Source organism: Ambystoma mexicanum, chromosome 7q (assembly GCF_040938575.1).
Source record: "Ambystoma mexicanum isolate Mex_15411 chromosome 7q, UKY_AmexF1_1, whole genome shotgun sequence".
Taxonomy (NCBI): domain Eukaryota; kingdom Metazoa; phylum Chordata; class Amphibia; order Caudata; family Ambystomatidae; genus Ambystoma; species Ambystoma mexicanum.
Genome location: NC_090941.1, coordinates 784,963,731 through 784,977,627, shown reverse-complemented (window position 1 = coordinate 784,977,627; position 13,897 = coordinate 784,963,731).

The following is a 13,897-nucleotide window of genomic DNA, read 5'->3' as shown; positions in this document are numbered from 1 at the left end:
TTAGCCATATACTGCTAGATGCTGAGGAGCAAGACCATTGATAGATTTGTAAACTAGGAGAAAGAACTTGAAAGGGTATGGTTGAGCATGTAGAGTCAACCAGCAAGGTGTTGATAGTTATATGTGGGGGAAGATAAGAGTAGGTTGTAGAGAGTGTAGGTAGCTAAGTTGAGAACTTAGCCTAGAGGTAGGAAAGAGTGAAGAGGAAGCCCAAGAAGAAGGCACCATGAGTAGTCGTTTACTGACCATGAGGATGGAGATTAGAGGTTTTGTAGAGTGATGAGTAAGACATAAATGTATTTTCTGGATGTTGAGGCGGTTTAAACAAGCAGCAGAGTTAGCGATGAATCGTTTCAGTTGGAGGCCACAATTAAAGAAGACCCTACAGATGCAACCTTTGTGTGAAGATGCACATAAAACAGACTTGAGCATGTTGGGAGAGTGGAGGAAAGAGATGGTGATGGAAGCCAGGAGAAGGATGACTTGTATTTTCAAAGAGTTTAGAATAAGCCAGCAGAGGACCTTCCAGTGATGGAGTGCAGTGAGACATTTAGTAATCTATTCTGAGATGGGTGAGATGAAGGAGGAAAAGGAGAAAACGATTTGATAGTTGCTACCAAAGAGGGATGGGGTCAGAGGTTTCTGAGTTCCAGTATATTTTAATGGAGTGGCCTTCCAGGTAGAAGCACATGCATGCTAGAGCAGTTTTGTGAAATTCCAAAATCCTATAGAGAGCGGAGAGACATGGATCACTCATCACAACTTTCTTACACCTGCTGCCTTGAATGCGAATCTGTTACCTTTGTGCAGTCCTCCCACACTTAAAAAAGAGGCAGTGTGGCTGTCCTAATGATCAAGAAGGTCCCTTGTTGGGGCCCCTATTCCACTTTATGACTTTCTATCACTCATTTGGATTCTCTTCCTCTCAGATTCTCACACCCACCACGCTCAGTATCCTCCTGAACTGCTTGCCCAGGGCACTGTCTTCTCCTTCCTTTTCCTCAGAGCATGTGGGGCCGCTGCTGAGGACTGAGGTAGGGATGCTGCTATAAATGCTTCTAGAAATGCCAAGGAGACTTTAGCAAGATGATAGAATACACTAAGCAAAGTGCATATGTTTTGGGACTCTTAAATGTGTCTGTAAGGTGGTGGCACCAGCAGAGAATTCTACAATTACAAGGGATATGAAGGGAACTAAAATCCCACATTACTGAGGAAAGATCTGTGCAACATTGAAAGAGAATTTTAGAAAGGAGCACTGCATGCCACTGTTTGTAGAGGTAGCCAGACGGAAGGCTGGTATCCAATATATCAAAAGTGCCTAGGGTGAGAAGGTTTTTGGGGAAATGAGTAGGAGAAGGTAGAAGCTTGAAATAGAAATCAAGGCAGGAAAGCAAGCATTAGGAACCTCATTACAATGACATTGAAAGAGATGGCTGGTGTACAGACACAACTGGCTGGTTTGTTTGTTAATGTTGTCTGAGGTGTTATTTTTGTGAGCCTTTCCGTGTTCCAGACCTATTAGGTTCTCAGAGGGGACAGAGTTTGCGTTGGGTAAAAAAACTTGAAGTGGAGAAATTGGGATTATTTTCCTGAGGAGATCTCAGAAAGGCAAGGGAAGAATTGTATTTATTTTTATTTATTTATTTCATTTGGTTTTACGCCTAAAACCTTAGGTATCACGGTGTAGGTTACAAGCATATCAGGCATCTTAACAGTTTCATACATACAGTTACACAATTTAGTAGCACACATCAACAGAAAAAATACCAAAGGTTTACATAACTGGTTGGTTACTTATAGACTCGAGAGACATTACAAGGGTAAGGGACATAAGACACTGTGGGGTAAATGGTGTGGGTGAGCTGGCCGAAGGTGTTAGAATTTGTTGAAAAGCCAGGTTTTTAATGGTTTCTTGAATTTAGGGAAAGAGGTTTTGTTGCATAAGTTGGTGGGTAGTGAGTTCCAGATTCGCGGGACTGCTATAGGGAAGCTGGAACTCCCTGATCTAGAAGTGGTAAAGCGTGGGATGGTGTGATGTGTGTTAGCGCTGGATCTGAGTATTATGGCAGAAGGGTGCAATGGGATAGATCAGGATAGAGGGTTTTTTCCCATTGATGGATTTGAAAGGGAGTTCAGACAGGGGGATATTTGAGAATGCCAAGGACACACAGCTTCTCTTTTCCAAGTTACATCAATGTTGCATTACTTTAATTCAGGTTTGGGCTAGTGGAGGGCACACTGTCTTGTACCCCCTATGGATTGGAGGCTCAACAGAGGGGGCACAATTGAAGATGAAAGTGCACAGCAAAGTACAGACTGTGGCAGCGAGGTGGCGGAGGTCTGACCCCCCCTGTGAGGAACAATTTGTCTTCCTGTGTATTTCTTTTAGCAGGATATTCTGCATCTGATCCAGCAGACTACCTGGAGTCCGTCTTCCCTGTTGGCAACTGTGACATCAGCCCCGTGAGGAACAGAAGGCACCTTTTTAAAATGCTACGCAGCGCAAAGTGCCCGCGATGTGCACACCAAAGCGACAGCGAGGCAGCAGAGGCGTGATACCCTTAGAGGAAAAATGTATCTTCCTTTGCATTCCTTTTAGCATGAAACTATGCTCGTTATCCATCTGACAAGCAGACTACCTGGAGTCCTTCTTTTATGTTGCCAGCTCTGTCATCAGCACCGTGAGGAAGAGGAGGCACCCTTTTCTGTGCACATGATGTGCACAGCAAAGTTCAGTCTGTGGCAGTCTGTGGGTGCTTAAGTGCAGTAAGAAATTGTGGTGATATTTTTATTGAAATTGATATTTGATATTGTAATTTATATACTGCTTATTGATATTTTACTGCCTTGTCCATACTTGGAATGTATGAATTAAGAAGTAAACAGCCTAGACCTTCCACTTTACCATTGTTGGCTTCTCATGCATCAGCCCTTACTTGTACCATCTAACACACATGTGAGGGCACACATTACTGTGGCAACTAAGATTACAACAAATAACACAGACTTCTTTGACCCAAGAAATGCCCAACTAATTGAGGGTTCTTTCGATCAGGGTTGGTCTGGGTCCCATACGGTTGTGATGCATTCAGCTACTCGGGATCCAGCCCCTGGTATGGCTAATTCCCTAATGGCCACACCAGCTCTTGTGTACACCTCTGAACCTACTAATCATGCCAGTACAAATCCAGAGGGCCATCATGTTATTGGTGATATGACTGACATAGCCAATTTCAGTAGTTAGGCCCTACAGGATGATCAAAATTATGATCTGACCTCCATGTCTTTTCTGAAAATGACTAATCATTTTTACTTGCCCTTAGGGGCTCTGGATCATAGTTTATTGCCATAACAGCAACATTATTCCCTACCTGCTTTACATTGGGTGCAAGTTCAGTAATGGCCCCTAATTTTGTTAACTCTCTGATCAGGCTCTATGGCAATATTAAGGATGACATAAAATCACATAAACAATCCTTGAAGGATATCCATTTGAGATTATCCTCTATTGGGGATATCCTCCAACGTGAGCCTAACATGAAAAGGAAATGTCCTGGATCGGATTTTCCAGATGTTTTCGATCACATTTCGCTTACTTCCTCTATAATGGAAGGGGTCCATTATCGTCAACAATCTATAGTGGACTTCTCTGTTGGTTTACAGGCCCCAACTGGTGGTTTGACTGGTGGTTTGACAGTACTATTAGCTGCTAAATAAGTAAAGAAAGTGGTAGGAAAATTAACAGAAAATCTAAGAATATGAAATCAATTCCTTAAATAACAGTCATAGGTTGAGGACTTGTTTAAGACTACTGAGTAAGGCTTCTCTTAATAAACTGTCTCCTTTCATCAAGAGGTGGTTACTCGGAATGATGATGCTAATCCTATGCCTGTTGAAAGACCAACTAAAAGGAAGAACAAGAAGAAGATGAAAAATAATAAAGGGGAAAACCAATCTTCTGAGGCCCCGTATGGCAATAATCTACCTTTCCTGTTTCTTAAATAGGTGGGCAATGATGTTCCAATGCAGGATGCTGCTCAGGAAATGGACCCTCTCTCTGCTGATCTTATGAACATGTTTTTATACATTTCAGTCTCTAGAAGTATTGTTAAATCTACGGAACAGGGGACAGTACAACCTCTGTTTATTACTGTTCCTATGTACATAGTGAATTCTAAATGGGTCCATAGGTCTTGACATAGAATCTAGTGAGACCAAATGAGGAAAACGCTATCAGTAATATTTTCTCAACCCTCATAAATGGTAAACAGCATACCTATGACAACAGTTTGCTATGAACAGTTAAGATCCCCCCACTCTCCAATATGTATTGGTATTGATTCCATTTTAAAATCTGATCACTTTAAAATTTTCAATAGAGGCAATAGTTTAAACTTGCTATATTCCATCCTTTTTCTGCATACAATTAATTCTAGTTATATTGACTTTGTATATTTTACCAGACTAATCATACCCATACTGTATTGTTAAATCTAATCTTATCAATGTATTTATATTTGTAGTTTTACAAAGGTAGCGGGCGCCCCTCTCTCGCAAGAACAGACATGATAACTTGTTCAGTGGTTATTAACCACTTGAGAGTTCGCAGCCACTGCTTTTACTCACTGTGCCTTTCACAGATGGGAAATATCCATTTGCATATCAGTCTTTGTCCTGCCCAGGGGCAGTCCAGCACCGAAATACAATGGCAATTCCAATCTGAACGAGAGTACCACCAGCAACCCCATACACGTGTTTCACCCTTGTTGGGGATCATCAGTGAGGTGAAGCTGATGCCTCTCTAAGCACAGTGAGAGGGAGACCACGTCTGGTTGCCCCCAGGAGACCTAGGGTTACCAATCCCAGGTTCCTTAAAAAATAGTTTTACAAAGGTAGCGGGCGCCCCTCTCTCGCAAGAACAGACATGATAACCTGTTCAGTGGTTATTAACCACTTGAGAGTTCGCAGCCACTGCTTTTACTCACTGTGCCTTTCACAGATGGGAAATATCCATTTGCATATCAGTCTTTGTCCTGCCCATGGGCAGTCCAGCACCGAAATACAATGGCAATTCCAATCTGAACGAGAGTACCACCAGCAACCCCATACACGTGTTTCACCCTTGTTGGGGATCATCAGTGAGGTGAAGCTGATGCCTCTCTAAGCACAGTGAGAGGGAGACCACGTCTGGTTGCCCCCAGGAGACCTAGGGTTACCAATCCCAGGTTCCTTAAAAAATAGTTTTACAAAGGTAGCGGGCGCCCCTCTCTCGCAAGAACAGACATGATAACCTGTTCAGTGGTTATTAACCACTTGAGAGTTCGCAGCCACTGCTTTTACTCACTGTGCCTTTCACAGATGGGAAATATCCATTTGCATATCAGTCTTTGTCCTGCCCAGGGGCAGTCCAGCACCGAAATACAATGGCAATTCCAATCTGAACGAAAGTACCACCAGCAACCCCATACACGTGTTTCACCCTTGTTGGGGATCATCAGTGAGATGAAGCTGATGCCTCTCTAAGCACAGTGAGAGGGAGACCATGTCTGGTTGCCCCCAGGAGACCTAGGGTTACCAATCCCAGGTTCCTTAAAAAATAGTTTTACAAAGGTAGCGGGCGCCCCTCTCTCGCAAGAACAGACATGATAACCTGTTCAGTGGTTATTAACCACTTGAGAGTTCGCAGCCACTGCTTTTACTCACTGTGCCTTTCACAGATGGGAAATATCCATTTGCATATCAGTCTTTGTCCTGCCCAGGGGCAGTCCAGCACCGAAATACAATAGCAATTCCAATCTGAACGAGAGTACCACCAGCAACCCCATACACGTGTTTCACCCTTGTTGGGGATCATTAGTGAGGTGAAGCTGATGCCTCTCTAAGCACAGTGAGAGGGAGACCACGTCTGGTTGCCCCCAGGAGACCTAGGGTTACCAATCCCAGGTTCCTTAAAAAATAGTTTTACAAAGGTAGCGGGCGCCCCTCTCTCGCAAGAACAGACATGATAACCTGTTCAGTGGTTATTAACCACTTGAGAGTTCGCAGCCACTGCTTTTACTCACTGTGCCTTTCACAGATGGGAAATATCCATTTGCATATCAGTCTTTGTCCTGCCCAGGGGCAGTCCAGCACCGAAATACAATGGCAATTCCAATCTGAACGAGAGTACCACCAGCAACCCCATACACGTGTTTCACCCTTGTTGGGGATCATCAGTGAGGTGAAGCTGATGCCTCTCTAAGCACAGTGAGAGGGAGACCACGTCTGGTTGCCCCCAGGAGACCTAGGGTTACCAATCCCAGGTTCCTTAAAAAATAGTTTTACAAAGGTAGCGGGCGCCCCTCTCTCGCAAGAACAGACATGATAACCTGTTCAGTGGTTATTAACCACTTGAGAGTTCGCAGCCACTGCTTTTACTCACTGTGCCTTTCACAGATGGGAAATATCCATTTGCATATCAGTCTTTGTCCTGCCCAGGGGCAGTCCAGCACCGAAATACAATGGCAATTCCAATCTGAACGAAAGTACCACCAGCAACCCCATACACGTGTTTCACCCTTGTTGGGGATCATCAGTGAGATGAAGCTGATGCCTCTCTAAGCACAGTGAGAGGGAGACCATGTCTGGTTGCCCCCAGGAGACCTAGGGTTACCAATCCCAGGTTCCTTAAAAAATAGTTTTACAAAGGTAGCGGGCGCCCCTCTCTCGCAAGAACAGACATGATAACCTGTTCAGTGGTTATTAACCACTTGAGAGTTCGCAGCCACTGCTTTTACTCACTGTGCCTTTCACAGATGGGAAATATCCATTTGCATATCAGTCTTTGTCCTGCCCAGGGGCAGTCCAGCACCGAAATACAATAGCAATTCCAATCTGAACGAGAGTACCACCAGCAACCCCATACACGTGTTTCACCCTTGTTGGGGATCATTAGTGAGGTGAAGCTGATGCCTCTCTAAGCACAGTGAGAGGGAGACCACGTCTGGTTGCCCCCAGGAGACCTAGGGTTACCAATCCCAGGTTCCTTAAAAAATAGTTTTACAAAGGTAGCGGGCGCCCCTCTCTCGCAAGAACAGACATGATAACCTGTTCAGTGGTTATTAACCACTTGAGAGTTCGCAGCCACTGCTTTTACTCACTGTGCCTTTCACAGATGGGAAATATCCATTTGCATATCAGTCTTTGTCCTGCCCAGGGGCAGTCCAGCACCGAAATACAATGGCAATTCCAATCTGAACGAGAGTACCACCAGCAACCCCATACACGTGTTTCACCCTTGTTGGGGATCATCAGTGAGGTGAAGCTGATGCCTCTCTAAGCACAGTGAGAGGGAGACCACGTCTGGTTGCCCCCAGGAGACCTAGGGTTACCAATCCCAGGTTCCTTAAAAAATAGTTTTACAAAGGTAGCGGGCGCCCCTCTCTCGCAAGAACAGACATGATAAACTGTTCAGTGGTTATTAACCACTTGAGAGTTCGCAGCCACTGCTTTTACTCACTGTGCCTTTCACAGATGGGAAATATCCATTTGCATATCAGTCTTTGTCCTGCCCAGGGGCAGTCCAGCACCGAAATACAATGGCAATTCCAATCTGAACGAGAGTACCACCAGCAGCCCCATACACGTGTTTCACCCTGGTTGGGGATCATCAGTGAGGTGAAGCTGATGCCTCTCTAAGCACAGTGAGAGGGAGACCACGTCTGGTTGCCCCCAGGAGACCTAGGGTTACCAATCCCAGGTTCCTTAAAAAACAGTTTTACAAAGGTAGCGGGCGCCCCTCTCTCGCAAGAACAGACATGATAACCTGTTCAGTGGTTATTAACCACTTGAGAGTTCGCAGCCACTGCTTTTACTCACTGTGCCTTTCACAGATGGGAAATATCCATTTGCATATCAGTCTTTGTCCTGCCCAGGGGCAGTCCAGCACCGAAATACAATGGCAATTCCAATCTGAACGAGAGTACCACCAGCAACCCCATACACGTGTTTCACCCTTGTTGGGGATCATCAGTGAGGTGAAGCTGATGCCTCTCTAAGCACAGTGAGAGGGAGACCACGTCTGGTTGCCCCCAGGAGACCTAGGGTTACCAATCCCAGGTTCCTTAAAAAATAGTTTTACAAAGGTAGCGGGCGCCCCTCTCTCGCAAAAACAGACATGATAACCTGTTCAGTGGTTATTAACCACTTGAGAGTTCGCAGCCACTGCTTTTACTCACTGTGCCTTTCACAGATGGGAAATATCCATTTGCATATCAGTCTTTGTCCTGCCCAGGGGCAGTCCAGCACCGAAATACAATGGCAATTCCAATCTGAACGAGAGTACCACCAACAACCCCATACACGTGTTTCACCCTTGTTGGGGATCATCAGTGAGGTGAAGCTGATGCCTCTCTAAGCACAGTGAGAGGGAGACCACGTCTGGTTGCCCCCAGGAGACCTAGGGTTACCAATCCCAGGTTCCTTAAAAAATAGTTTTACAAAGGTAGCGGGCGCCCCTCTCTCGCAAGAACAGACATGATAACCTGTTCAGTGGTTATTAACCACTTGAGAGTTCGCAGCCACTGCTTTTACTCACTGTGCCTTTCACAGATGGGAAATATCCATTTGCATATCAGTCTTTGTCCTGCCCAGGGGCAGTCCAGCACCGAAATACAATGGCAATTCCAATCTGAACGAGAGTACCACCAGCAACCTCATACACGTGTTTCACCCTAGTTGGGGATCATCAGTGAGGTGAAGCTGATGCCTCTCTAAGCACAGTGAGAGGGAGACCACGTCTGGTTGCCCCCAGGAGACCTAGGGTTACCAATCCCAGGTTCCTTAAAAAATAGTTTTACAAAGGTAGCGGGCGCCCCTCTCTCGCAAGAACAGACATGATAACCTGTTCAGTGGTTATTAACCACTTGAGAGTTCGCAGCCACTGCTTTTACTCACTGTGCCTTTCACAGATGGGAAATATCCATTTGCATATCAGTCTTTGTCCTGCCCAGGGGCAGTCCAGCACCGAAATACAATGGCAATTCCAATCTGAACGAGAGTACCACCAGCAACCCCATACACGTGTTTCACCCTTGTTGGGATTCATCAGTGAGGTGAAGCTGATGCCTCTCTAAGCACAGTGAGAGGGAGACCACGTCTGGTTGCCCCCAGGAGACCTAGGGTTACCAATCCCAGGTTCCTTAAAAAATAGTTTTACAAAGGTAGCGGGCGCCCCTCTCTCGCAAAAACAGACATGATAACCTGTTCAGTGGTTATTAACCACTTGAGAGTTCGCAGCCACTGCTTTTACTCACTGTGCCTTTCACAGATGGGAAATATCCATTTGCATATCAGTCTTGTCCTGCCCAGGGGCAGTCCAGCACCGAAATACAATGGCAATTCCAATCTGAACGAGAGTACCACCAGCAACCCCATACACGTGTTTCACCCTTGTTGGGGATCATCAGTGAGGTGAAGCTGATGCCTCTCTAAGCACAGTGAGAGGGAGACCACGTCTGGTTGCCCCCAGGAGACCTAGGGTTACCAATCCCAGGTTCCTTAAAAAATAGTTTTACAAAGGTAGCGGGCGCCCCTCTCTCGCAAGAACAGACATGATAACCTGTTCAGTGGTTATTAACCACTTGAGAGTTCGCAGCCACTGCTTTTACTCACTGTGCCTTTCACAGATGGGAAATATCCATTTGCATATCAGTCTTTGTCCTGCCCAGGGGCAGTCCAGCACCGAAATACAATGGCAATTCCAATCTGAACGAGAGTACCACCAGCAACCCCATACACGTGTTTCACCCTAGTTGGGGATCATCAGTGAGGTGAAGCTGATGCCTCTCTAAGCACAGTGAGAGGGAGACCACGTCTGGTTGCCCCCAGGAGACCTAGGGTTACCAATCCCAGGTTCCTTAAAAAATAGTTTTACAAAGGTAGCGGGCGCCCCTCTCTCGCAAGAACAGACATGATAACCTGTTCAGTGGTTATTAACCACTTGCGAGTTCGCAGCCACTGCTTTTACTCACTGTGCCTTTCACAGATGGGAAATATCCATTTGCATATCAGTCTTTGTCCTGCGTAAAAGCAGTGGCTGCGGACTCTCAAGTGGTTAATAACCACTGAACAGGTTATCATGTCTGTTCTTGCGAGAGAGGGGCGCCCGCTACCTTTGTAAAACTATTTATATTTGTAGTGCGCATATCCACAAGGAACCAAGCAGAAACGGATGATCAGTAATGCAAAGGGAACAGAATAAGGAGATAGACAAAGAAATCATTGAAACATATAAAAGATCAACTTATTGCACAATAAAACCAAGGAAACAATCATCCAGAGATCAGTCGCAAAGGAGTTCCAAATGCAAGGGCCACTGATGGAGAAACATCTATATCCATGATGTTAAAACTCTGTTTCCCCCACCCTCTTGTCTTGTTGTACCTCGAAACACATTGTGCATAGGTGCATTATAAATACCGAATAAATCAAATAAAATAAAGAAGATTTTTTTCCCGAAGATCTACGTGATCGTGAAAAGCCGATAAAAAAAAAAGATTTTGGAGGCAACGTAACTGCGGGCAATATTGTGCATCATGCATTTATACATCAGGCAAAGTATCTTAAAAAGAATCCTCTGCTGAACAGGTAGCCAATGTAAGGTCCTGCAATACGGCAAAACTGATGCCATCATAGGGAGACTGAAAGGGAGTCTCACTGAAGCATTCTGCGCAACCTGAAGGCAATGAATCTGTCCAGTTGGAATGCCCAGTAATAAAGTAGTGCAGTAAACCAGTTTGGCATTAACCAAAGACCGTAGGACTGGAGAACGATCTGATATTATGATAAGAGGAAGGACCGGTTTTAACAATTTAAATTGATAGTAAATAGATTTGATCTGATATGTGAATTGAAGCTTATAGTTGCCTGCCAAATACAACACAGGTTTTAACCTTGGTAGAGAAATGAGTTGGAAAGTCAAATAGTGCTGGACATAGCATCTCAGAGTGAACATCTGTGAGTCGTCTTGGTATGATATTTATTATTATTATTATTATTATTATTATTATTATTATTATTATTATTATTATTATCTTTATTTGTATTCAGTACGTACACTTTTACAAAAACATTCATATTTCATTTAATAGAAAAACACCAATTAAAACACTTATAATATACAAACCATTATAGACACCACATCACACTTCATTTAGTAATAACAATTGGTTACACAGTTAAAAATGTAATTTTACAATTGCAATCATTTATCTTGAACCCAATCCTGAAAACACTATACGTCGCACCTAGGTACAATAAATATCATGCTTTATAAGATGGTGACTCCATCAGTGAATTCCCCTAACCCAAAAAACATGAATCACAATTCAAATTATAATTTATAATTTAATATCATAAATAGTAAAACTGCAAGACAATTTGGCTTACACATTTAAGACCAAAAACCTAAATATAATAATCAACTGATGGAGTCGTCAATCCTTAGCATAGTTACTCTTTTAATCATGCTACTTCCAATATTCGAGCAGGCTAACAGTTGTCCCTTGGTAGAAATTTCCTTATGATACTCCATAGCCTATAAAGGGCAAACTGAACTCTTTCATTCTCAGTTTTAAGGCAATCTGTCCAGAATGAGTCTGGTTTTATAGATTCATAACAATGTACGAATCTACCTAGTGTAGACATAATAGAGGGTCCTAATCCTATACACTCAGTGAACAAGTGCTTAGCCGTCTCCAATGAGATCTTCCTTTTACAAATAAGACAAGTTTGTTCAAGACGTGGAATATGTGTATGATATGGTTTGGAAGGAATCAGAGGTCTTCCTGAAAATGGCTTGAAGCATTTCTTTCCTTCAAATTTACTTAGTACTTCCAAAGTAAATTCTAGGTTGTATCATTCTGATAAGGACCCTGCAAGGAATGGCCCATTGGATTTAAATCAAATTGCAGGGATCCCTGATAGGTGGTCCAAATGTTTGAATACAGGTTTGGCTTAGAAGTACCAGTCCAAGGAGGACTGGTCTTGGTTACCCAGCAAATTACTTGGAAGACATCCAAACCAGTGTTTGACCTTTAACAGTAATGAGTTGAAAATGTGGTCCCGGGGTTTTCACATCTTAAGAAGATAAATACTTTATCTTGTCATCCTGCGTAATACCATATCATCATGTTCCAAGCCTTTTGGCTTAGGGAACATTGCTATATCGATAGATATACCACCTACTTTCAGCCAGCAGAAAAGGGCACTAAAAGAAGAGTGTATGGTGGAATGATGGCAGCTCTTTGCAATCAGTTTCCTTACCATTGATACAATATACATAATGAAATTCCTAGTCTATTGGAAAAAGTATCATCTAGTGATAAGCTGGACTGGTTAAATCGGACTTTCATTATTAATATTTACCTGACCCCAAATCCTCTGAACGTGAAAAACTCCTAGAGAGCCTAAATTACATTATTTGCATGTGGTGTGCAAATATTGACAATGCAAATATTATCAATGCAGGAGATTTTAATATAGTGTATGTGGAAAGGCCAGTTATCTCTGATGAAGTGCCAAATGTAAATACGCTCACCTCTGTGGGCAACGTTCATATTTTAGAAGAATGGAATCTACAAATTCTCAATGGAAGAGTTGAGGGAGATGTCTCACCTAAACTGACTTTGAAAAAAGACAGTCTTTCCAAACTATAGACTTTATTTGGGATAGTAATCTAATATTGCAGAACACTAGGCACTTTTAGATATTAGATTTCACTAAAAGTGATCATAACATATTGTCCTATGCTATACACATGCACTTAAGGGAGAGAAGATAGTGTCAATCTTTCAGAGGTTAGGATAATTTATCAAAGAATCCCCTATTCTGGATTCCTAAATATTTTCATCTTTTCAATCAAAAAATGATGGATGTAGTGAGAGCTTCTCCTACTTACTATATACAACATCTTTTTTCTGCTCCTGAGTTTTAAATATTTGATGCAAAAAGGCACAATTGGAAGGCAGTGATGGGTTAACTACTAAAAGCAGTAATACTCAAATATCTCTTGGATTTAGAAATTATTAGAAAAAAAAGAGATATACTTACTGGTCCAAGATCGGGCGGGGGTGATTATTTAGCTCAGGCAAAAGAAATGAAACCGAACTACAGGAATTGGTTAATGGTACACAATTTCTCTATAATTCACAGTTATAGTGAACATATGCTTTTCATTCTAGCTAAACACCAGACAGATTCCTTCTGGAATTTAGTTAATTGTTTACCCTTGTCACAACAAGTCCTACAGTTTAATCCTATCCACGATTTTATTTGGGTGGCATACTTATCTAATTGGTATGCCTTGAAAATTGAAGTTCCTAGCTCTGAACCTCAGGGGTCACTTGATAGTCACTGGAACTTGCCCTTTACAGCGGGGGATATTATCATGAAAATCAGAACATTAAATGACTCATGTGCCGCCGGTCTGGATGGGCTACCTAATATAACCTAAAAAATAATCCATCCCTGTAGGCCAACATCCTTTTTTGCTTTTTCGTTTCAAGAAAAGGGTGGGCACAGGTCTTAATAGCCTACTCCAAACTCTATTGATACAACAAACCTTGAAGAAGCGTACACCATTTTATATGGCTTTTGTAGACCAGAGAAATATCCATATTTGATGGGTTATGACAGGGATCTGTGCTGTCACTCGTATCATTTAATTCGTATACTTCTGGTCTATATTCTTTTTTAACTATTGCCAAATCATTTCCAGCTAAAATTGGACCAAGTTTGTTAATTATTTTAGCATATGCGGATGACCTTATACTTCTTGATAAAACCCCTATAAAACTTCAAGGAACTTATTAATAAACTTGAATACTGTAGTTGCAGAAATGATCTGATCATCAAC